The sequence below is a fragment of the Lissotriton vulgaris genome, chromosome 5, assembly GCF_964263255.1.
Source record: "Lissotriton vulgaris chromosome 5, aLisVul1.2, whole genome shotgun sequence".
Classification (NCBI taxonomy): Eukaryota; Metazoa; Chordata; class Amphibia; order Caudata; family Salamandridae; genus Lissotriton; species Lissotriton vulgaris.
This window is the reverse complement of record NC_141693.1, coordinates 1,975,139,300-1,975,166,447: the sequence shown is the minus strand read 5'-3', so window position 1 is coordinate 1,975,166,447 and position 27,148 is coordinate 1,975,139,300.

Below are 27,148 nucleotides of genomic sequence, written 5' to 3'. Positions count from 1 at the left end.
TAAATACAAATCAAGTAAAAAGAACACCATCTTAAAGCAACTCTACTTAATGGGAAAAAACAAAAAAAGATTGAGTTAATATGCAAAGATACACATAGCTTGCTTTGTTTCTGATAGCTAAACATCCACCTGAATTCACTAAGAGGGCATTTGTTATCCTCATGTTTTTTTAATGTTTCCCCATCCATCTTAAACCACTAAGGGGACACTTGTCCCCTTCTTGTCTCTTTGTTTCCCCTTACTCAAAATTCTGAAGAAACCTATTTTCAATTATTGAGAAATAATACAGTATACCTTTTCCATAACAGAAACAGTCTCTATTCAGTAACTAGCTTTAGGGAAATGCAGTTGAACTTATTGGCGCCTAGGAGAACATATTTCCATAGTTTGCCTTATAATCAGGTGTTATTGAGAACCTCAAAGGTAGCAGAGATAAAAAATACTTTTCATTGTATGCCCACTAAAATACCATTCCTTTGGCATGGAATATAAGCTGCTCATACTGAGTAATCATTACCCACCACAGGGGCAGCCCTGTACACCTGAACCAGGGGCAATCAAAATTTAGTCCAAACAATGGTTCCTGGTATTTAAGGAATTACAATTGCACAAACAAATACTGGCAATAAACAACTATTTGAGACAAAAAGCATCAGTGCACACATGAAAAGGTGAAAAATAGAGAAAACAGGAAAAAGGCCCATATGGGAAATGTCTAGAAAAACATACAAAATGTATTCAATAAAAATACATTTATAACATAGAGCTCAGTAATATATACTGGTACACATAACAAACGCTACCTCCGAACACATGGAAGATCGAGTGGTTATTAGGCCACTGCTTACGATGATAAGAAAATAATGAATGAATACTTCAGTGGAACTACTATTGAGAATTCCTTACAATTGCGTGACTTGAGGATTACATACAATATTGATTTGAAACCCTGAAGAAGTCTCTTAGTGAGACAAAACGAATTGGCTATATCTTTGATGATTTTATCTTTGGAAGAAGTGTCTGTCTCATGAACAATAAAGAGAAAAAATCTTGGAACAAGAAAATACATCGACCTATTTTGGATTTATTCCTACCTTATGTGCCTATTGTCAATAGTTAAAAAACTTTGAATGCGATACTGGAATGATATTTTTCTTACTGTTCTTAGAGTTCTGAAACCACCTTTTGTTGTTCTGATATCTGTAAGCTTTGTCTTAGAATTTTGGGGAGTGGAGGGGGAAGCGCTCCCTGGTTTCGTGCACCTACAAACTTAGTGACACTGTTCATTCGGCTGAGTGCGGGCTCTATTGGCCTCTGGCCTTTGTTCCTTTGCTTGTCTCCCAATCCAGCTCCCCTCCCTGCTCCTGCCTGCCAGCTTCCAGCCCTCCCCGACCCCTATGCAGCGGCCACGCCAGAGGCGCGCCAAAGGGAAGCCCGTCTGCAGTCGTCCGCGACCCGACTGCGACCAGCGCCAGGAACACTGGTTCTCAGCCCCGCCAACGCTAAGACCCAGCAGCACTCCACGCACTCAACCCATGCCACAACAACAACTGCAAGCTAGCATCACCAGCCGACACTTACGGACCCTTCAGCTGTCACTGCGAGAAAAAGTCAAAACCCTTCAAACCCCCATGTGGAGTCCCGCAGGGGTCCTTGCTAAGCGCAACGCTCTTTAACCTATATGTAACACCGCTAGCCGAAATCATCAGAGCTTGTGGCTTTCTGCCAGTGTCGTACGCCGACGACACGCAAATCGTAGTCTCCATAAAAAATGACACCTCAGCCACCGCAAATAACTTCAACAACTGCATGAAATTAGTAAGCCGGTGGATGGAGCAAAACTGCCTGAAATTAAATGGGGATAAGAGTGAGGTTATGCTACTAGGAACAAATACAGAAATCTGGTCCCCAGAATGGTGGCCGGCCGATCTAGGCAACTGCCCTTCACCGGTGGCCAAAGTTAAAAATCTGGGCATCTTGCTAGACAACAAACTCACCTTTGATGCCCAAACCAACAAACTAGTGTCTACGATGTGGTTCATCCTAAAAATGATCAGAAAACTGCTGCCATACATCCCCATAGACTCCCGAAAAACAGTGGTGACCACATTAGCCTTATCAAGACTTGATTACGGCAATGCATTATACGCTGGGATGCAAGCCCAATACCTGACCAAACTACAACGCCTGCAAAACTCAGCAGCACGACTGCTACTAAACATACTAAGATCAGAGCACATCTCGTACCATCTAGACACGCTACATTGGCTCCCCTTGGCAAAACGAATTAGATTCAAATCACTGTGTCTAACATATAAAGCACTACAAGGATCGGGACCTCAGTTCGTTAGAACACACCTCAAGCCATACGTCCCCATAAGAGACCTACGGTCCAGCCAGGCAAAATTGCTACAAGTCCCTAGGTTCAAACAAACGAGGTGGGGAGGAAGAAGCTTCCTGCTACATGCCGCCAAAGACTGGAATCAACTTCCTCTCGCAATCAAAAACAGTACCTCCCTAATGTCATTTAGAAAAGCGGTTAAAACATGGCTATTCAAGTCCCGATAAACCAATGTCACCCGTTTGGGACAACACGTCTTCTGTACAGCACCAAGACGCCCATGGGCATAAGAGCGCTATACAAAACCACAATTCAAATCAAATCAAAAATCAAAAATCAAATCAAATCACTGCTGCCGGCACTCCTACAGCACCGCCAAGAACACGGACCCAGCACAACTTGCTCGCAAGAACACAACCGAACCAAAGACCCTGCAATGCATCCTCCTCAACGCCCGATCCATCCACAAACACGCCACCTAAATCTGGACATCCTTGACAGCACCACCCTGGACGTAGCGTTCTTCACTGAAACCTGGACCAACACCACCTCGGGACCAGACATTGCCATCGCCATCCCCCAAGGATACAAGATCTCCAGGAAGGACCGCCCCACCCACCCAGGAGGAGGAATCGCCATTGTCCACAAACCCAGCCTCCACCTGAGCACACTCCCCGACGAGCCCACAGAACTGATGGAACACCTTCACTTCAAGATACTGGCCAGCCCCACCGCCACCCTCTGTGGAACCCTCATCTACAGACCCCCTGGACCCTGTGGACCTTTCACCAACTCCATCATGGACATCATCTCCCCGCAGGCCATCGCATTCACCAACTACACCCTGCTGGGAGACCTCAACTTCTACCTCAAAAAACAACTGGACCACAACCCCACATCCCTCCTGGACAACCTCCACATCATTGGACTATGCCAGATCATGACCAAACCCACGCTCTCAGCAGGACACACCCTCGACCCCATCTTCACTACAGGAAACTCCATCACCTTCAGTCAGACCACCGAGCTCCCATGGACCGACCAACCCTGCAGCCACTTCACCTTTAGAACACCCACCATCCACAGACACTAGCACCTGCTCCCATGAAGAAACTGGACCAAAATCACCGACGACCAGCTCCCCACCTCACTCAACAATTCCTCCCCTACCATCACGGAAAACGGCGACCCCAACGCCGCAGCCCGAACCCTGCATAGATGGATCTTGGACAGCGCCAACACCCAAGCCCCCCTCAATAAAAACAACAATACCCACGCCAAGAAAGCCAGATGATTTACCCCCGAACTTCAAGAGTCCAGACGCACTTGCCTCCACCTTGAAAAGGCTTGGAGAAACACCAAATCCACAGAACCCCACAACAATTTCAGAGCCGCCACCAACTCACAATATCAACTCATCAGAGAAATGAGGAAAAAAGCGACTGAAGACAGAGTCTCCACCCATGTGCACAACAACAATGAACTCTTTAGCATCATCAAGGAGTTCACCCAATCCACCAGCGAGTCTACAGAAATCCCTCCCTCACAAGACCTCTGCGACAAACTGAGCACCTTTTTCCACCACAAAATCAAGAGCATCTATGACAACTTCGACGAAGACAACCAACACACTGAACCCTCTCCAACCACCCCCAATGCCTGGAAACCGGCGATTGACAACTGGACAGCCCTCACCACCGAAGACACACTGAAGACAATGAAGTCAATCCACTCAGGGGCCTCCACGGCCCCTGCCTCACCACATTTTGAACAGAGCCACCAACACCATTGCACCCATGCTCTGCCACACCATCAACCGCTCCCCGGCGACCGCCTCTTTCCCTGATGACTGGAAACACGCTGAGGTCAACCCCCTCCAGAAGAAATCCTCAGTGGACCCCACCGACCTCAAAAACTACAGATCCATCTCCCTGCTCCCGTTCCCAGAGAAAGTCATAGAGAAAGCCATCAACAGCCAACTCTGCACATTCATTGAAGAACACAACATCCTTGACTCCTCCCAGTCCGGCTTCAGAGAAAACCACAGCACGGACAATGCCCTCCTTGCTGCAACAGATGACATCCGCACCCTACTGGTCAAAGGAAAGACTGTAGCCCTCATTCTCCTTGACCTCTCAGCGGCATTCGACACAGTCTCCCACCGCACCCTAATACGCAGACTATATGATGTAGGAATCCAAGACAAGGTCCTCGACTGGATCCGCTCCTTCCTCTCTGGCAGGAGGCAGCGGGTCAGACTCCCCCCTTTCCTCTCGGACCCTACACCTACCACCTGCAGAGTTCCCCAGGGCTCTTCCCTCAGCCCGACACTTCTCAACATCTGCATGGCTCCACTCGCCCCCATCGTCAGAACCTCCAGACTCAACATTGTGTCATACACAGATGACACCCGACTCATCCTCTCCCTATCCAACGAGTCCAACACCGCCAAACACAAATTTCAAGACGGCATGGAAGCCATCGCCAAATGGATGAAAAACAGCTGCCTACAACTAAACACCAACTAAACAGAAGTACTCATCATGGGCCCAAACCCCGATGCCTGGAGCGTCACCTGGTGGCACCCTGTCCTCGGAAACCCGCCAACCCCCACGGACCACGCACGCAATCTGGGAATCATCCTGGACAAATGGACCGCCAAATCAACTCTGTCATGTCTTCCTGCTTCCACACCCTCCCCTTCCTTCGTAAGACCTTCAAATGGATCCCCCTCGACCACCAAAGGAACGTCACTCACGCCCTGGTCACCAGCTGACTCGACTACAGCAACGCACTCTACACCAAAATAAACAAAAACCTCACCCGCAAGCTACAGAACATACAGAACGCTGCTGCAAGACTAGTCCTCAATCTGCCAAAACACTGCCACATCTCCCAGCATCTGCGCACACTCCACTGGCTTCCTGTCGAGGCAAGAATCACTTTCAAGATACTCACCCATGCACACAAGGCCCTCCATGGCACTGGACCAGCATACCTGAACAGCCGACTCAAATTCCACGCACCCCAAAGGACTCTACGATCAGCCCAGCTTTCCTATGATGTGGTCCCCCGCACCAGAAAGACCAGGTCGGGAGGCCGCTCCTTCTCCTTTCTCGCGGCCAAGGCATGGAACGCCCTTCCGCTACACCTCAGACAGACAACATCGCTCCCCATCTTCGCAAGAAACCTCAAGACCTGGCTCTTCAACAGACCCCATCCTTGATGGAATGGAACCTGCAACACCCCACCCCTAGCGCCTTGGGACCCTTACGGGTGAGTAGTCGCGCTTCAACAAACCCCTGATTGAAGTTTAGTCCATCATCCTTCTTTATTTAAACTTGAATTAAAAATCGGCAATCAGCCCACAATTTCGTTCCTTTTGCATAAGGAACTTCATCAGGGCTCAATATATAATGTAGAGTATTCACAAAGAACCTTATTGGTCGAGGTAGTGTTTTCCAGGTATTCACCTCAGAGGAAGGGTAAATTCAGTCAAATCCCAGCTTAAAATCTCAATCCCTGTTGCATTAAATCTAGTGTCCTGTGCATCCACGTCCGGCACTCGCCGCCGTTGAGTGCCACTGGAATCCAGAAAGGGGAATATGCTCCTGGGTGGAAGTTGCGCCTGAAATATAGTCAAGGTAACAAGTTTAGTCCATCATCCTTCTTTATTTAAACTTGAATTAAAATCGGCCATCAGCCGGTGACTCTGGTGGGATATGAATCTACATCCTTCGAATCAGAGTTATCGGCTGATGGCCGATTTTAATTCAAGTTTAAATAAAGAAGGATGGTGGACTAAACTTGGCATCTGTTGGAGAGAGTCTAATCCCCAATAATTTGTCCCAAAGTCCTGGACCCGTAGCTGGTATTAGAGATTACTTTGACTGTCCCCAAGCTGCAAAATCTGGGACTTAGTAACTTTTGCCAACTTTCTGTCTGGAGAACCGTCAGAGATGGGGACCATCGTCAAAGTCACAGCCATTGACAGCAAATTTACAATTGGCCTCAGTTTGCTGGTTTGCCATGCTGAAAGACTCCTGACATCCAGAAAAGTCTGAATGTAGAGAGCTTCATCAGAACCAACGCCGATCAGTGACTCATCAACGTTAAAGCCTTCCTGGGAATAGATCTGCCCTGAGCCTACCCACCTACGTCAATTACCACACTGGGACCCTGCTCTACAGCAATCCTTCATCGTCGAGCCTTGTTTCGGATCCAGCTTTCAGCCTGTCTCGTTGACGTCCACTTTTTCTCCATAAAAGTTTTTACGTCAGAAGGTAAACTTTCCAACAGAACAAACCTGGCCCCTGTATCCGACCCACACTTCATCACAGTCGGCCTTAACTTTTAACTTTGACATGGTGTAGCACAACCAGAATACTGCATTTGTGCTTTTTCCACAATTTTTTAATAAAACTTAAATATTCATATCTCTGGTACTACATATTGGATTTTTACTGTTTTGGTAATTGTGGGGCATATTATCAACAAATAGCGATATTTATTGCTAAGTAGGGTTAGCAGCAATTTTTTTATCGCCGCGCATCACCGGATTTTTTCGCTGAGATAACGTGCTATCAGCAATGTTTATCTCAAAAGCGATAACATTTCCTGCGATAGCGGCGAAATCCATGAATATCGCTGAGAATACAGCGATATTCTCGCATTATAGCTAACAGGGTCTTAGCCATTATATCTACCTCCCATTGGATATAATGGCTAAGAACTGGTCTGAGCAGGCGTTAGTTTTTGGAGATATTCGTGCCTAGCGTGAATATTTCCATTGCTACGCCTGTGTTGGTAATAGGCGATAGCAATGTTAGTGACTGCTTTCAGTCGCTAACAGGTTGGGTACGCCCACTTTGCATTTCATTAGCGATAAATGTCGCTGACATGCAAAGCGGACCCCAAATCGCTCGCTATCGCCTACAAGCTAAGCGTGGGCGGAAAATCCGTTCCGCTCGCGGATTTTGCGGATTTTCGGGAAATCCGCAATCCGCGAGATTTGCGGATTTCCCGCAAAATCCGCAAATTCGCACGCAGCGGATTTTTTTGGCGGCGCGCGGCGTTGGTGATACAATTTTTGCGGCGCGCGGCGTTTATCATCGTTTGCCGAGTTGTTTTTTTCGATAGTTTGCGAGTGCTGCGCCATTTTGGATCTTGCTGTGTGATCCCGCGGGAATTGGCGAGCGCGATTACGTCATCGCGGCTTGCCAGCGAGAGTTTGTCAACGCGAGTACGGCGAGATCACGTCTCGCGGTACTTCGCAAATTGCGAGATTTGAGATGCGGCGCGCGAAAATATAAATTTGCAATTCTGCACAAGAAATCCACCAGCAAGCAGCATAAACCTTCTAGAAATGATGATTTTTATGTGAATAACTCCTTAGTTTGACATTTGCCTGCACTTTTTTAGCGAGGAGTCCATTTTGGGGAGGGGGGCAGGGGGGTGGGAGGAAGGAAGTGCCCCATAGTCTTCAACTTCCTGTTCCTGTTCAGCAGGCTCCTCCCAGTGCTTTGTCCATCTCCTGGTCACTTTTCATTCGGATGTGGACCTGGAAGGATTACCTTTTGTGGATGCTGCTGGATCTTTGGATTTGAGGCCTTTTTGACTTTCTTTGGATCACTGTTGGATTAGAAATTTTACAAGTAAGTTTGTTTGGGGCATTACAGTTGCTGCAACTAAAATTTTGGGATTTTCGATTTTTGGGCTGTTTTGGGGCCTTTTCCCAGGGGTACTCAGTGGTGGGTGGACTGATTCTTTCTGTGGGTTGTCTTGAATTTAAACATCATGGAGGCCATAGATGAATTGGGATTGTGCTGATTTTTCTGTGTTTTTCGATTTTTTTTTTTTGTAAAATTTTGTGTTTTTCGATTTTTGACCTGTTGTTGGGGCCTTGACCAGGGGTAGTGAGTGGTGCATGGGGCCTAGTCTTTCTGTGGGCTGTCTTGAATTTAAACATCATGGATGGAATGGGATTGTGCTGATTTTGCAGTGTTTTTCGATTTTTGGGGGTGTTCATGGGGAGGGACATGCCATGTGGCTGGTGGCCATTTTGAGTGCAGCTACAGGCACTTGCCATGTGCTGGCAGGCAAGTGGCCATTTTGAATGCAGGCTTTGTTGTTAGGCCTCCAACCATTTTCCCTACTTTTCAACCTTTATTTATGCCAGGGGTAGTGAGTCTTGCATGGGCCTAGTATTTCTGTGGGTTGTCTTGAATTTAAACATCATGGAGGCCATAGATGAATTGGGATTGTGCTGATTTTTCTGTGTTTTTCGATTTTTTTTTTTTGTAAAATTTTGTGTTTTTCGATTTTTGACCTGTTGTTGGGGCCTTGACCAGGGGTAGTGAGTGGTGCATGGGGCCTAGTCTTTCTGTGGGCTGTCTTGAATTTAAACATCATGGATGGAATGGGATTGTGCTGATTTTGCAGTGTTTTTCGATTTTTGGGGGTGTTCATGGGGAGGGACATGCCATGTGGCTGGTGGCCATTTTGAGTGCAGCTACAGGCACTTGCCATGTGCTGGCAGGCAAGTGGCCATTTTGAATGCAGGCTTTGTTGTTAGGCCTCCAACCATTTTCCCTACTTTTCAACCTTTATTTATGCCAGGGGTAGTGAGTCTTGCATGGGCCTAGTATTTCTGTGGGTTGTCTTGAATTTAAACATCATGGAGGCCATAGATGAATTGGGATTGTGCTGATTTTTCTGTGTTTTTCAATTTTTTTTTTTTGTAAAATTTTGTGTTTTTCGATTTTTGACCTGTTGTTGGGGCCTTGACCAGGGGTAGTGAGTGGTGCATGGGGCCTAGTCTTTCTGTGGGCTGTCTTGAATTTAAACATCATGGATGGAATGGGATTGTGCTGATTTTGCAGTGTTTTTCGATTTTTGGGGGTGTTCATGGGGAGGGACATGCCATGTGGCTGGTGGCCATTTTGAGTGCAGCTACAGGCACTTGCCATGTGCTGGCAGGCAAGTGGCCATTTTGAATGCAGGCTTTGTTGTTAGGCCTCCAACCATTTTCCCTACTTTTCAACCTTTATTTATGCCAGGGGTAGTGAGTCTTGCATGGGCCTAGTATTTCTGTGGGTTGTCTTGAATTTAAACATCATGGAGGCCATAGATGAATTGGGATTGTGCTGATTTTTCTGTGTTTTTCGATTTTTTTTTTTTGTAAAATTTTGTGTTTTTCGATTTTTGACCTGTTGTTGGGGCCTTGACCAGGGGTAGTGAGTGGTGCATGGGGCCTAGTCTTTCTGTGGGCTGTCTTGAATTTAAACATCATGGATGGAATGGGATTGTGCTGATTTTGCAGTGTTTTTCGATTTTTGGGGGTGTTCATGGGGAGGGACATGCCATGTGGCTGGTGGCCATTTTGAGTGCAGCTACAGGCACTTGCCATGTGCTGGCAGGCAAGTGGCCATTTTGAATGCAGGCTTTGTTGTTAGGCCTCCAACCATTTTCCCTACTTTTCAACCTTTATTTATGCCAGGGGTAGTGAGTCTTGCATGGGCCTAGTATTTCTGTGGGTTGTCTTGAATTTAAACATCATGGAGGCCATAGATGAATTGGGATTGTGCTGATTTTTCTGTGTTTTTCGATTTTTTTTTTTTGTAAAATTTTGTGTTTTTCGATTTTTGACCTGTTGTTGGGGCCTTGACCAGGGGTAGTGAGTGGTGCATGGGGCCTAGTCTTTCTGTGGGCTGTCTTGAATTTAAACATCATGGATGGAATGGGATTGTGCTGATTTTGCAGTGTTTTTCGATTTTTGGGGGTGTTCATGGGGAGGGACATGCCATGTGGCTGGTGGCCATTTTGAGTGCAGCTACAGGCACTTGCCATGTGCTGGCAGGCAAGTGGCCATTTTGAATGCAGGCTTTGTTGTTAGGCCTCCAACCATTTTCCCTACTTTTCAACCTTTATTTATGCCAGGGGTAGTGAGTCTTGCATGGGCCTAGTATTTCTGTGGGTTGTCTTGAATTTAAACATCATGGAGGCCATAGATGAATTGGGATTGTGCTGATTTTTCTGTGTTTTTCGATTTTTTTTTTTTGTAAAATTTTGTGTTTTTCGATTTTTGACCTGTTGTTGGGGCCTTGACCAGGGGTAGTGAGTGGTGCATGGGGCCTAGTCTTTCTGTGGGCTGTCTTGAATTTAAACATCATGGATGGAATGGGATTGTGCTGATTTTGCAGTGTTTTTCGATTTTTGGGGGTGTTCATGGGGAGGGACATGCCATGTGGCTGGTGGCCATTTTGAGTGCAGCTACAGGCACTTGCCATGTGCTGGCAGGCAAGTGGCCATTTTGAATGCAGGCTTTGTTGTTAGGCCTCCAACCATTTTCCCTACTTTTCAACCTTTATTTATGCCAGGGGTAGTGAGTCTTGCATGGGCCTAGTATTTCTGTGGGTTGTCTTGAATTTAAACATCATGGAGGCCATAGATGAATTGGGATTGTGCTGATTTTTCTGTGTTTTTCGATTTTTTTTTTTTGTAAAATTTTGTGTTTTTCGATTTTTGACCTGTTGTTGGGGCCTTGACCAGGGGTAGTGAGTGGTGCATGGGGCCTAGTCTTTCTGTGGGCTGTCTTGAATTTAAACATCATGGATGGAATGGGATTGTGCTGATTTTGCAGTGTTTTTCGATTTTTGGGGGTGTTCATGGGGAGGGACATGCCATGTGGCTGGTGGCCATTTTGAGTGCAGCTACAGGCACTTGCCATGTGCTGGCAGGCAAGTGGCCATTTTGAATGCAGGCTTTGTTGTTAGGCCTCCAACCATTTTCCCTACTTTTCAACCTTTATTTATGCCAGGGGTAGTGAGTCTTGCATGGGCCTAGTATTTCTGTGGGTTGTCTTGAATTTAAACATCATGGAGGCCATAGATGAATTGGGATTGTGCTGATTTTTCTGTGTTTTTCGATTTTTTTTTTTTGTAAAATTTTGTGTTTTTCGATTTTTGACCTGTTGTTGGGGCCTTGACCAGGGGTAGTGAGTGGTGCATGGGGCCTAGTCTTTCTGTGGGCTGTCTTGAATTTAAACATCATGGATGGAATGGGATTGTGCTGATTTTGCAGTGTTTTTCGATTTTTGGGGGTGTTCATGGGGAGGGACATGCCATGTGGCTGGTGGCCATTTTGAGTGCAGCTACAGGCACTGGCCATGTGCTGGCAGGCAAGTGGCCATTTTGAATGCAGGCTTTGTTGTTAGGCCTCCAACCATTTTGCCTACTTTTCAACCTTTATTTATGCCCAGGGGTAGTGAGTCTTGCATGGGCCTAGTCTTTCTGTGGGTTGTCTTGAATTTAAACATTATGGAGGGCATGGATGGATTGGGATTGTGCTGATTTTGCAGTGTTTTTCGATTTTTTTGTGCTCTATAACTGAACTGATGTTCCTCTGTCTTCCATTTTTTTTAGGTGCACAAGACTCAAGAGAACCACCAGTGCCAGGAAGAAGTCCTGCAGCGGTGTGTGTGTGCAGCATAACGTCACGCGACGTCACGTCTGGCCTCAGACAACTCTACAATTCGTGCAACTGCGGCCTGCTGTCTGACCTGCTCTGAAGAAGATGGCCCCAAAGAAACTTCTCCGTAGCTCCTCTAGCAAGAAAGTTGCTAGTAAGGAGCAGAAGAAGCAAGTTACCAAGGAGGCTGGTGTGCCACCCACCACTTTTTTTGGGAGCAAAAAAAAAAGTACGCCTGCAGCAGCAGGATCTGCTGGGGACCAACCTGAGAGCAGCACCCCTGCTCCATTGGGTTCAGTGCCTCCACCACCACGCCAACTTAAGTCAAAGCCCTTGAGTGCTTCAGAGGCAGTCAGTGTACTTCTCCAATCACCATCGACCAGTGATGTTGGCTCATCGCAAGAAAGTAGCAGCAATGTCCCTGAATCAACACAGGTTGTTGTAACTCATCTGACAAGTGTTGAACAACCACAGCCGCAACAACAACACCATGTGCAAGTACACGCCCAAGTACATGTGGAAGGAGAGGCAGCAAAAGGAGATGCGCAAGCAAAGGTGCATGGACGTTCACAAGTGCCCACAATAGTTGTTCCTCCCGAAGTAGGGGCACATTTGGAAATCGACAATGAAGCTGAGGTATCATTGGAAGCCACTCCTCCTGATGATCATTCATTGTCTTCCACATCCCTAGCAAGGAAAAGATCAAGGGGGGTGTCTACATCTTCTTCAAGCCCACCTCGTTCTGGTGCAAGTGATCTGTCTTGGGAACCACGACAACTGCGGTCTGACAGTGAGGCAGAGGCACACCATGATCTGCCACCGGTACCTAAGCGTAAAAGGAAGGTCGTCCAAAAACTCAAACCTATGGAGTGTGATGAGGCTCAACAAGAAGTGACAGATACTGCTGGTGATGAAGCCTCTCACGATGACGACGAGGCAGTCATCACAAAGGTCACTGCAGCCCCACCGGGCATGCAGCAAAGAGACATTTTGACCCTATCCCGAGAAGCTGCTGAGCGTGATGATGATGTCGGCGAGGAGGCAATGGAAATGGAATCATTAGATTTGGAGTTAAGTAGTACACCAAAACCTACCGCTTCCATATTTCTTCCTCGCAAGAAGGTACCCACCTCGTCCTCGACCTCAATTCGTGGTGGTGAAAGTGCAAAACGTACTGAAGTTCGGCAATCCACATCCTCCACTTCATCTGTCATTAGCAGCAGGACCACCACCACCAGTATCGCCGCCTCCTCCGGCCCCCGAAGACATTTCAAGTCTCCAGTTTGGGACTTCTTTAGTGTTTGCCCAAAAAAGGAAAACGTAGCCATTTGTAGCCTTTGTAAGCTTCGATATAGTCGTGGTAAGCTTGGTTCTAACTATGGTACCGGAGGCCAGAGAGGTCATCTTGAGAGAAGGCACCCTGTCGAATGGTTTCCGCACCTAGAGGCGGTCAAGAAAGCCGGAATTGCACGTAATGAAAACGTTGATTTGTCATCTGCTGATGACGAGGAGGTAGAAGAAGACGATTCAAACACTTCACTTACACCCAGTTCCCATGTCAGCAGCACACCCCATGGGAGCCACACTAAGAGTGTGGGAGAGAGTGAGACATCAATGCGGAAAAGTTCATCAGCGAGCGTAACTGGGTCGAAGAGATCATCATCATCCCGTAAATCATTGGTCCAGGGCAACATTAAAAAGATGTTGTTTACAGAAGCGCAATATGAACGCAACCACCCAATGACCCGTCTGTATAACACTAAGCTGGCTAAAATGCTAGCTCTGGACCTTCTCCCTTTTTCTTTTGTAGAAGGGGTTGGTTTTCTAGAATTAGTGACAGTGCTCTGCCCTAAATGGAAGGTTCCTAGCCGGTTCTATTTTGCCCGAGTTGCGGTTCCAGCACTACATGAAGATGTTCTGAAGTTGATTGGGGCAGCTTTGGAGAAGAGTGCTGTTCACACTATACATCTGACAACAGACATGTGGACCAGTGGCGCAGGCGCTGATTACATGTGCATCACTGCACACTGGGTCTCTTTTTCAGGGGCTAAAGCAAAGCTAAACTCAGGTGTTGACACTAACATTGTTTTTAAAGGTGCTCGGAAACATGCAACACTAGCCATGTTTGGTTTGGAGAAACGTCACACAGCAGAAAACATTTTGGATGTCTTTAACACAAAGGTCCTTAACTGTCTGTCCCCACTAAAACGCAAGGTTGGTTATGTTTCCACAGACAATGGCTCCAATATAGTTAAGGCCATGAGGGACGGTTACTATTTCAGAGTGCCGTGTTTGGCGCACTGTATAAACCTGGTTGTCCAAAAATTCTTGGGTAATAAACGCAGTGCAGCGTACAGTGTATTGGACAACTGCCGAAAAATTTGCAAGCATTTCAGGCATTCTTTTAAGGCCCGCAAGCAGCTGAGGAGCATGCTATATCAAAGTCAAATGCCAGTGAAAGCACTCATCCAGGAGGTGGTAACACGTTGGAACTCAACCTTCTACATGCTTGAGCGTCTGTATGAGCAGTATACGCAACTCGATCAATTTTTCTTGAAAGAGGGTATAGAGGAGCTGAGGATGGGTGGGCCGCAATGGAACATAGTTGAAAGCCTAACACGCATGCTTCGTCCTTTTGAGGTCTTCACACGTGCAGTCAGCAAGGAGGACTCTAATTTGGGAAAAGCTATCCCATTGTTGTACATGCTGGAGGACCAACTGAAGGAGGTGTGTTCTGTGTTTCGAAAAGATGACAAAAAGAAAGACTCTTTGCTTCTGGCTGAGACATTATTAGAGCTCCTACAAGGTGATGAACGTCTTCAAAAGATCCACTCAGAACAGCATTACATTTGTGCTACTATTCTGGATCCACGCTACAAAAAGGCGCTGGCAGGCAGAGCATTCTTTCCTTTTGCTGATGAAGATGTTACAAAGTACAAACGTTGGCTAGCCTTGTCAGCCAAGAAGTTTGAAACAGAACGGCTGGAAATTGAAGGAAATGGCAGTACATCAGCAGGCCATCCCCAGTCAAAACAATCCACTTCTGCACCTGTGGCTGTGGCACAAGTGACCTCTCAGCCGTTAAAGACACCGGCAACCGCATCATCTGCACGAAAGGCAGCAGAAACATTGGAGGCTGAAGAGGATTGGCTAGCTCTGCGTGGGTTTGGTTCTCAAAAGGCCAGAGGCACAGCAAGAGCTACGCAAAGTGGAGGAACCTTGGAGGAGGACCTTGAGTCGATGGTGAAGGACTATCTGAATGACTCCACAGAGGTCTATGTTAATTCTGACCCATTGGCGTATTGGCATGGGAAAAAAGAATTGTGGCCACAGCTCACCAACCTGGCTTTAAACTACTTGTCTTGCCCACTCGCAAGTGTGTCTTCTGAACGGGTTTTCAGTGCGGCTGGTGGGATTGTAACTCCCAAACGGAGCCGCCTCTCGCCCAAAAATGTGGAGAGGTTAACAATGATCAAGATGAATCAGCACCTCATACCACCAGATATAAGAGTACGAGAGAGCGTGCCGGATGAAGAGGAGGTGGCCAGCACCATAGATGAGGAAATTTCTACTCTGTCAGGTGGCACTGACCTCACCCGGGCTGAATTCGCAGAGTATGATGACGAAGCCTTATTCTTATTCCTGGACCGTGATTCCGACTTCGAGCCCTGAAAATGAGACAACGAATCAATAACTTTCTTTTTCATCCTTATTCACTTTTATTCCTGTGTGTCTGTCTTTCTTTGTTGTGCACAGTTAATATAATTCAAACTTTAATCAGATAATCACAAAGACAAGCCCATCAGCAGAACTGTCTTCACTTGTTTGCTAATTTATTTGAAGGTGCCGCAGTCTGCATTCCTCAGGTTCACAAGTTCAGAAGAACATGCTCCTCTATCCTCCTCCTCCAGACTCCTATTTCCATCAAAGCAGAGGGCTGGTTTACGCCCAATGAAGAAAGACTCAGCACTTGTGGGGGTGTTGTTCTACCTCTTTGCAGGTGAGTTGACGGGTCTGGGGCCATTGCTGGGAAGCACTAAAAGTGGTTTGTGCCAAATCCGAGGCGGAAATTTTTTTGTGTTTTTGATGACTTGCTTGCCTTTGAGGTGCTCTTAGGGGGGGTTCCGTCTGTTTGTGGGTGAGTTTCATGGTCTGAGAGCATTGCTGGGACACTCTAATCTTGATTGCATTTGCTTTTCAGGAAATCCGTCGTGCCAACCCCGACTTATGGCCCAGCTACGCAGCGCGTTTGGACCGAAGGCCCAGAAATATTGCAAGTATGAGAGTTTGCTTTTGGCCTGTTTGGGGGTGTTATACTTCTTGGCGGGTGGGTTGCCGGGTCTTGGGGCATTCCTGGGAAGGTCTAATACCGGGTAGAAGTGGTTGGGACTAAATCCAGGCCGATTTTTTTTTGGGCTATTTCTGACATTTTGCTCTATGTAGCGTTTTCGGGGGCCTGTTTGGGGGGCTTCCTGGTGTTTGCGGGTGAGTTTCGTGGTCTGGGAGCACTGCTGGGACACTCTAATCTTGATTGCATTTGCTTTTCAGGAAATCCGTCGTGCCAACCCCGACTTATGGCCCAGCTACGCAGCGCGTTTGGACCGAAGGCCCAGAAATATTGCAAGTATGAGAGTTTGCTTTTGGCCTGTTTGGGGGTGTTATACTTCTTGGCGGGTGGGTTGCCGGGTCTTGGGGCATTCCTGGGAAGGTCTAATACCGGGTAGAAGTGGTTGGGACTAAATCCAGGCCGATTTTTTTTTGGGCTATTTCTGACATTTTGCTCTATGTAGCGTTTTCGGGGGCCTGTTTGGGGGGCTTCCTGGTGTTTGCGGGTGAGTTTCGTGGTCTGGGAGCACTGCTGGGACACTCTAATCTTGATTGCATTTGCTTTTCAGGAAATCCGTCGTGCCAACCCCGACTTATGGCCCAGCTACGCAGCGCGTTTGGACCGAAGGCCCAGAAATATTGCAAGTATGAGAGTTTGCTTTTGGCCTGTTTGGGGGTGTTATACTTCTTGGCGGGTGGGTTGCCGGGTCTTGGGGCATTCCTGGGAAGGTCTAATACCGGGTAGAAGTGGTTGGGACTAAATCCAGGCCGATTTTTTTTTGGGCTATTTCTGACATTTTGCTCTATGTAGCGTTTTCGGGGGCCTGTTTGGGGGGCTTCCTGGTGTTTGCGGGTGAGTTTCGTGGTCTGGGAGCACTGCTGGGACACTCTAATCTTGATTGCATTTGCTTTTCAGGAAATCCGTCGTGCCAACCCCGACTTATGGCCCAGCTACGCAGCGCGTTTGGACCGAAGGCCCAGAAATATTGCAAGTATGAGAGTTTGCTTTTGGCCTGTTTGGGGGTGTTATACTTCTTGGCGGGTGGGTTGCCGGGTCTTGGGGCATTCCTGGGAAGGTCTAATACCGGGTAGAAGTGGTTGGGACTAAATCCAGGCCGATTTTTTTTTGGGCTATTTCTGACATTTTGCTCTATGTAGCGTTTTCGGGGGCCTGTTTGGGGGGCTTCCTGGTGTTTGCGGGTGAGTTTCGTGGTCTGGGAGCACTGCTGGGACACTCTAATCTTGATTGCATTTGCTTTTCAGGAAATCCGTCGTGCCAACCCCGACTTATGGCCCAGCTACGCAGCGCGTTTGGACCGAAGGCCCAGAAATATTGCAAGTATGAGAGTTTGCTTTTGGCCTGTTTGGGGGTGTTATACTTCTTGGCGGGTGGGTTGCCGGGTCTTGGGGCATTCCTGGGAAGGTCTAATACCGGGTAGAAGTGGTTGGGACTAAATCCAGGCCGATTTTTTTTTGGGCTATTTCTGACATTTTGCTCTATGTAGCGTTTTCGGGGGCCTGTTTGGGGGGCTTCCTGGTGTTTCTGGGTGAGTTTCGTGGTCTGGGAGCACTGCTGGGACACTCTAATCTTGATTGCATTTGCTTTTCAGGAAATCCGTCGTGCCAACCCCGACTTATGGCCCAGCTACGCAGCGCGTTTGGACCGAAGGCCCAGAAATATTGCAAGTATGAGATTTTGCTTTTGGCCTGTTTGGGGGTGTTATGCTTCTTGGCGGGTGGGTTGCCGGGTCTTGGGGCATTCCTGGGAAGGTCTAATACCGGGTAGAAGTGGTTGGGACTAAATCCAGGCCGATTTTTTTTTGGGCTATTTCTGACATTTTGCTCTATGTAGCGTTTTCGGGGGCCTGTTTGGGGGGCTTCCTGGTGTTTGCGGGTGAGTTTCGTGGTCTGGGAGCACTGCTGGGACACTCTAATCTTGATTGCATTTGCTTTTCAGGAAATCCGTCGTGCCAACCCCGACTTATGGCCTAGCTACGCAGCGCGTTTGGACCGAAGGCCCAGAAATATTGCAAGTATGAGATTTTGCTTTTGGCCTGTTTGGGGGTGTTATGCTTCTTGGCGGGTGGGTTGCCGGGTCTTGGGGCATTCCTGGGAAGGTCTAATACCGGGTAGAAGTGGTTGGGACAAAATCCAGGCCGATTTTTTTTTGGGCTATTTCTGACATTTTGCTCTATGTAGCGTTTTCGGGGGCCTGTTTGGGGGGCTTCCTGGTGTTTGCGGGTGAGTTTCGTGGTGTGGGAGCACTGCTGGCTATATATACTTTACTTTGCAAGAGGTTTGAAGCAAATCCATGGTGGCTGAGGGGACTTAGGGCCTAGCTGCAGAGCGCGCGCAGAGTGATTTGGGAAATTTGTGAAAAAGTGACTAAGTCCCCATTTTTGTACTTTTGCTCTTTGGCTGTTTGGGGGTCTTCTACTCGTTTTCTCCTGGGTTGACGGCTCTGGGGCCATTGCTGGGAAGCTCTAATACCGGATAAAAGTGTTTTGGACCAAATCCCAGGCGGAATTTTTTTTGTGTTTTTGATGACTTGCTTGCCTTTGAGGTGCTCTTAGGGGGGGTTCCGTCTGTTTGCGGGTGAGTTTCGTGGTCTGGGAGCACTGCTGGGACACTCTAATCTTGATTGCATTTGCTTTTCAGGAAATCCGTCGTGCCAACCCCGACTTATGGCCTAGCTACGCAGCGCGTTTGGACCGAAGGCCCAGAAATATTGCAAGTATGAGATTTTGCTTTTGGCCTGTTTGGGGGTGTTACGCTTCTTGGCGGGTGGGTTGCCGGGTCTTGGGGCATTCCTGGGAAGGTCTAATACCGGGTAGAAGTGGTTGGGACAAAATCCGCGCGGAAAAGCCTTTAGTTTTGGCACTTTTTGTAACTTAGGGTTCGTTAGGGTTAGCCCTAGCAGCAGGATTGCATGTGTTTCGGGGTGTTCTAGATTTTTCAAACTGAGTTCTGGGGTCTTAGAGCACTCGTGAGAATGTGTAATTTTGGTTGCAAGTCATTTGAAGAAAATCCATGGTGGGAAAGGGGGGATTTGGCATAGTTAAAGAAAGCCTTTGCCACTATTCTTAACTTAGGGTTCGTTAGGGTTAGCAGTATTTCTATTGCATGTGTTTGAGTGGGGGGGATTTCGAGTCTTGGAGCGATGCTGGCTATGGCTACTTTTGCTTGGTTGCTTGCAAGTGGTTTGAATGCAATCCACGGTGGGTAATGGGTAATTAGGGTACTTCGGCCTACTTTTACTTTCAAAGTAAGTTTTGTCACCAGTTTTCTGCTAGGCCTCGTTTTTTGAGATTTGATTGGGGGTCTTCTACATTTTTGCGACTGGCTTTAGTAAGGGTCTGGGTGGAAGCACTGCTAGGAAGATCTAATTTTGTTCTAAAACACAGTTTACAGTACACCTAGCTTGAGGGGCAAGATCCGATACATTAATTTGCCCATACATCCTTCAAAAGGTGACTCAGAGTACGCACTTTCAAAAACATTGTACTGTCTACTAGGAAAAACAAATTGTGACTTTTTGCACTCCACAGCCTACATGCCTTATATTTATTTATCAGTGGTGTTGTAATATTATATCACTTCCTGTTTTTCGTTGAATAATTACAGGCCGGGTTTCAGTCTCTGCAATGGGGAAAAAAGGATGGAGTCAGGCTTCACAGTAGCGAGCCACAATTCAGCATCAGGCAGGCAGTGGACAGGGTGTCTTCTGGTGACCAACATCGATGGACGAAGCGTCGGCTGCAATGGAGGAGTGCCGCTAATAGGAGGATTTTTTTTCTGCGGGCAACTTACTTACCACTTCCAACAGGACCACTACAACCACATAGATACAGTATCCCTTGCCTTTTTCTCTGACTGTGACTGCATTTCTTGGCTCTCTCTCTGCTTCTACATTGATCCCTTAACACATCACTTAGTCCACTCCACTATCACATCTGCACCACACATAGTCATTTGTAAGTGCTCCTACGTAATTCGCAAGTCGCAGCACGCCCCAGGCCGTAGAGGACTGGGATGGCCCCAATGATGAAGCATGTCACCAAGGGGCAACCCTGGTGAGTGAGGGGACACCTAGAAAAAAAGCAATTTCTCCTTTTCTATCTACTATACCTTCTGTCAGGTTACGCAGCCCCTAAGCGCCTACCGTACTATGAAACTACATTTCCCATGAGTAGGCGGGAGACTTGCAGACTATTTAGTGAGACTATATGAGAGTACCCTTGTATGTTAGGACAGCACTTCACTGATGCCTGTCTTGTCTTCTGTTACAGGTATCCTTTCCCTGCTGACCCTACCTTTACCCATCCCACATTTTTTATTTTAGTTTGTTATTTTTCTCCCCCGCCTAATGCCTCGAACACCCTGTGTTTACACTTCTGGGTGTTGGTGACATTTGGAAGTGGAACCATATTTGCATCGACTGGATCACGGGGAGTAAACCTGACACCTTCCAGACCAACCCCATTGAGTGTTGTTGTGAATGGATTTATAGTGACCAGCAAGGCTCTCAGGTATCTGGCTACAGAGACCTTATGTTGAATATAGTTATCAATATTTCCACCCACGCCCTGTACTGTCGCATTCTTTCTTCCACAGTTGTCGAAAGTACTAATTACTTTTAACTGACATGCATGCAGTTACAGTAGTGTATGCACTTTCAAAGATTGATGGATAGGTTTGTACCCAAAGATTTGTTTATGTTCACAATTGTTCGTCCATGCTGTGCTACTTTTTCTTGTCTCCCAAAACCTTTCCCAAAAACCCCCGTACCCATCCATTTTTCAAACCCTAACCCTCTTCCCCCGGGCTGTGTGGTTTTGATTGATGTGTGACTAAATTACAGCAATAAATCCACACACTTGCTGGGGAGGATAAGGTGATAGCAACAGGCTGGTGAAGAAATCCGATGATATATTCTTACTCTGCTTGACAAAGACCCATGGCTAATGTCAAAGAACTTCAACCGAATTAGTTATACTTTAACATTTGTTAGGCTACAACGTGGCACTGTTCTAGTGTACTTCTGTCACCTGCTATATTCTGTATTGTACCTTTGTATTGCTCAGGAGCACAAACCAGATTTCATTTTCTTTTTTTCATAGGCAAGCAACTGCCACTGTGTCACACCACTAGTACCACCGCTATGAGGAAATTTTATCCGCCCAGGATTGCCAACCTTATTTGCTGTTTCCCGTGGAGCCAGCCCTGGGCCTAGCCCTACTTGCAAACAGAAATTACAGGTAAGATAGGCGTTTGGTTGGAGGTAGTATAATGGAGTATTAGGAGAGACGAGAGATTTGATTGACGGTAGTACTACTAAAGTCCTAGGACTATTCAGGAAAACAAACTTACTGTTATGTTAAACCCCCACCCACCAGACTCAAAAGCAGTAAAAAACAGGTATGGTCAGATAAAGTTTCAAAAAGTATATTTTTATAGCCCTAACAAAAGAATCTCCCGCAAGACCCTCCCTAACCCCAATGATTGTCCTTCAAAAGTCCCCAAAAATCACAACTCCCAATTCCCACCCCCCAAAAGTCTCTAAAAAAGGGGCAAGGGACACTATGGCAGGGTGCTGTTGGAATTAGCAGCCAGGGCATCATGCTCCTTGCGGAGGGTGGCAAGTTCGAAGCGGAGGCCCTCCACCACGTTCTTATAATTATGGACCTCCTGCTCCAGGTAGGACAGTCTGAGGGATAAGCGGCGCCGGTGTGCCTTGCAATTCCTGTGAGGGGCAGCTGCTTTCTTTGCTGCTGGGCGGTGGCGTTTGGCTTTGGTAGCCCGGCTCCGTACCGCTGGAGCACTGCGCTGGCTGGCAGCCCGCACGGAGGAGGAGGCAGCTGTCCCAGTGGACGTTGTTGTTGTTCCAGACTGCGTCTCCTCCTCCTCCAGGGCCACCAGCCGCCGATATTCAGCAACAGTGGCATCCAGCCTCCGTTGCCGGGCCATTCGAGCCTGCTCCTTCCTCCTTGATGGTGTCTTGGATTTGGAAGGAGCAACTACATGAAAAAAGAAAGACATAGTCTGTAACCAATGCTCCTTAAGATTAACACAAAATGATTGAGCAGAAAGTTGTCACAGTACAAGTAGCAAATTGAAAGCACAGTGCATAACTATTGAGGACAGTATCTATGTAACCTCCGACTTCTTCATCCTTGCTCTAACATTAGTGGGAGTTTAAGGAACAAATTCTACGAGCACTATGGACTTCTATTACAGTCGACTATGACAGTACACCACTCTTATTCTTCTTCTTCTCTCTTGTTTAGGACAATTGGTACGTTATCTTATGCAAGCCGGCATAATGCCAGCGCAGTGAACTTGCACCCGAGAAAAACAGACGCACACCATGGTGAGTGAGACAGACTTGCGTTACTGTACCGGTCCAGTACATGCAGGTGGTGAAGCTCTTACTTTTCTATTACGGGTGGCACTGAGAATACTCTGTTAAAAGGGCTACTGCTTAATTAATTTAGCTTTCACCCTACAGTGCAAATGAGTATTAGAAAAGGAAAATGAAGAAGCTAAATTATCTGATTATCTATCACTTCACATGGGATGTATTTGATGACATATGGGATGACTTTAGGTGCTTTGCTTATTATTGAGTGAACAGTGATACCCCCACACATGAATGACGTACTACTACTAAACTAAAGTTATTAAGGGAGGTAGGGAGTGCCCACCGTAATAACTGGATATATGCTGTGCTTGCAGTTGCAATACAAACTACTGCTACTATTCATGGTAGTCTTTGGACAACGTTACAACTTCTTTTCCTTGCCTTTCCTACACTGGAACGGACGTGCGGGTGCGGTGTTACATGCTCTTCAAAGTAACACTTAGTTCATCCAGTGACCGTCTACTCTCTCTAGATTCACATATGCTATCTAAGAGTCAGATAGTACCATGAATGATCCAGGCATCCATCCATTCAAAGTATATTGCACACATACAGTTTCTGTCTCACCCACCCAGGCTGTTCTCCTTCCACCCATCCTTGCTTCATCATTCACCCAGCCATGCACCATACCATTTTCTTACCTTCCCAGCCACCTCGGGGACCAAGCAAACACATATCATTCTTCTTTGCCAGTCATCATTACATTTCTCGTGCTTCCACACTTACTTACACCCTTCTTTCGCTTTTCGTTCATCCCATCCATCAAGTTCACCTCAGATCTGATTGGGATTCTTCTCGCCAAAAACTTCACAGCTAAGTCGAAGTACATTTAGAGGAGGCTACTACCTGCTTTTTTTATAATACACCCGTGCAGAAAGCACACTCTGCAGTCTTCAATCTCAATGACTAAGGAATGTATAGCTTACCTCTGCCCGCCACCACCGTGTGAACCCTCACAGGCATGTCCTTTTCCGGCACTTGCACCGCCTCCTCCCCAGAGTTGTCCTCCTCGTCCAATGCCACCACCTCCGCGCTGGCCCCGTCTCCAGATGTTCCACCTACAAAGTACATTTAATAATGTTAGAATACACCACTCACTACTATATAATATTTGGTCTAGGAGGAAGAAAGAAATGTGAAAAAAGTGTACAATTTAATAATTTTTGACTGTCTACTCTAGAGTAAAAAGGTCCCTTTTTCCAGGGAAGGCTGTTGTCTTGCTGCACTTTTTGGCACAACTGATGAATGTTTGCTTTTTACTTTTTAACACGCACCACTTTTTCTCCTAACAGACAGAACCTTGACTTCTAAGAACACGAGCAGGATCAAGTTCAAACCAGGTGAGAGCTCGGCTCGACCACAAGAAATGTGTCCAATTAATCGTCAGCACTAAGCACTTTTCCATTTTCAGTTACACGTTCACTTTTATGACAAACTTGAATTTAATAAATGTGTTTACTTTTAATAAAGCTTTTAAACTTAAATAGAGTCTGTGGTTTTTGGTCATCCAGACTAGAGTGGATGAGCTAAAGGTTTTCGAATTTTTGCAAGCATGAGTCCGTGCCTCTGCCATCGGTGACTTTGGGAGCTAAATGACTCTGCCACACTATCTAGTCAGTAAGGAGATTGGGGCCGGGGTTCAACTACAAAGTCTGTTATCACTGAGGTATGTGGAAAGTCTAACAGTTACAGCACCTATTATAATTGATAAGCTAAGCGATGCATTATTTAGTGTCCATAGTTCTGTTTGTGCAGATTTGTCCCTGCAACAGTAGTAGAATGGATTGTCCTATCCAAACCAAAAGTAAAGTAGTATCTTATTATTTCTTGGTGGTGGTCATTCACCTTTTTATTGTTGGCAATGGTCAAAGCATAAACATTTAGAATACTTGAAAAGACAATATGGACAATCCCAGAGGACTACACTCAGTGCATAGAGCTATTGCTGACTAGAATGGGAGTCCAATGGAAATGCCAAATGTGCAATCTTAGTTAGCTACACAGACAGACTAATAAGAATAATCTAGTAATACCACACGGAGTCATAGGGATAAGAATTTAGATCCTGTCTACAAGAAGATCAAAGACGATTTAGAAAAAATCGAATGAGGAACGCTAGGAAAAAATAAGTACTCTATATTAAAATTAAAACTTACTGGGGCCAGCAAAGGAGCCCTCGACTGCCCGGTCCTGGCCTGCATCGACAACAGCACCCTCCTCCTCCTCCTCCTGTGTCCTCCTCTTGCCCCTGGGGGAAGCTGATGTACAACATGAAAGAAAGAAAAACAGAAAACATGGATGATATTTATTTCTCAACCAAATCAAACATTTAAAAAAGAACTAACAAAGTAACAAAATATTTTTGCGAAATAGCAAATAGGGAACGACTCCACGGGATATATTATTGACCAATCTCATGTGGTCGACTACGTCATTACTTTAGTATTGCTTGATTTGCGGACCGTCGAATTGGAAACTACCCTATGTAACTCACTAAACAAAGTACTAAAAAGGTTTGCCTAGGATTGGCAGGCAGCAGTCCGCAGCACGCAAAGTGACAGCCAAAGTCCATTGTGATTGAAGATCAGCGACAACACTAAAGTTTCCTACTACATTCACCAGTCATTAAAATACTCAAACTATTAATCCACCACCACTATTTCTTCTTATCGCCATGTGTACAAAGGAAGGACTGGACTTGAGTCTGTAGGGGCTGATTTATAAGGCCCTTGCGGCTCTTTTGCTCCATTGTTGCGTGACTTTTGTGACGCAGCGACAGCACATAAGAGGCGCAATGGTGCGGCGTATATTAACAACGTGACGCATCTGGGAGATGCATCACGTTGTAAAGCCCTGCGCCAATAGGGGTGTTCCGGCGCAAGGGAGGGCGTTCCTGCGCAGGAACGCATCCTAAAAGTGGCTGAGGGAAATCTACAAGATTTCAATCAGTCACTTTGAGGACAATGATGCGTGACTCAAACCCTGCGCCTGCTTGAAGCAGACGTACGGCTTGACGCAGCATTGGGGAGATAGGGCACCCCAGAGAATTGATGGAGCTGCACCATCGTTGCGACGCAACTCCAGCAATGCGCCACCTTTACGGCACAGATGCGTAACGCTTTGGTGACGTTTTGGGCCCATGGCGCGCCGCATTGTAATACGGCGCACCATGGGTGATGGTGGCGTGACGCACAATTACTGGCGCATCCCTGCAACTTTGCAGGGATGCGCCGGTAATTAAAAATCTGAACCTTAGTGTGTAGCATTGCGCAGTTCTTTCAACTACACTCATACATAATTTCACAGGCCAATGAAATGAACACAAAATCTAAAACAAATAAGCATAGTAGCAACACTACTGAGAAGGAGAGCAGTGTACCTGAAATGCACAGAAGATTTTGAAATAAAATGTACCTACAATGTAATGAGCAGCATTATTGCTCTTGTAAAAAAAACAAAAATTTGCAATATAATAACACAGCAGGAGAAAACATAGTAGTAAAGACATAGCTACTACTACTCACCAAGCCCGGGGATCTCAAGGCCAAGGAGGTCGAGCAGATCTCGCTCACGGGTCAGGACATCCGTCCAGCGGTGGGTGGCCTGGTTGTAGGTGCGCCAGACCCGAGAGTGGTGGTAAATGGCCTGGCACACCTTCTCCCACCGCTTCCGGCGCTCCCGGGCCCCGTACCCGGCACTGATCTTGCCGCCTCCCATGATGGTCCTGGGGAGGCGGCGCTGAACATAAAAAATGAGCTGGCCCACCTCCTCCGGGGTAAAGATCTCCCGTGGCATCACTAGCTCCCCCCTCAAACGCCCGCACGGGAGCCGGACACGGGGTGCGGGACCCTTCCCCTTCTCGGGATGCTTCCCGGCTCCCTTCACCATGGTCTGGGCGGAAAGGAATAAAGAAAATAGAATAGGGAAGAGAAGAAAAGAAAAGAGTTTACAAAAGTAGTTTAAAATTAACCAAAAGTAGCAGTAAACACAAAAATATAGGGCTAGAAAAATAGAGGGATAGATAATAAGTAAAATAGATAAAAAAAAACTTCAAACAAGCAAAGGATGGCAGAGATTGACAGAGGATACAAAGACCATGCCCAGAACCATAGCAATGAATGAGAAACAAGATGGCCGCGCCCGTTCACGACCGCGCGGGTAAGTTCGCGCGAGATTTTCCTTGCGAACACGCGCGAGACTGTACTGGCAAACCGCGGACTTTGCGAGATTACACTTCGCGCCCGGAAACGGAAATACGTCAGGCAAACAAGATGGCTGCGCCCTTGCACGACCGCGAGGGTAACTTCGCGTCTTGCGCTACGAGCGGCTCGCAAAAACGCACAAAACCTTGCCAACTAACACGCTGCAAAAAAAACAAATTGCATATTCGCACGAATTTGCGGCTTCCGAATCCGATCTTGCGCGTGTTCGCACCCCGCGAACCCCGCGAAATTGCAGAAAAACGAGTTTTTCAAAAGTGAAAGCACTCGGCAGGGGCAAGAGTTCAAACTCATCATTAGTAACAATTCCCGGTAGTGCTTCCTGACTGGGGCCCCTCCAGAATTCAGTTGCTAGTTGCAACAATTGTATGA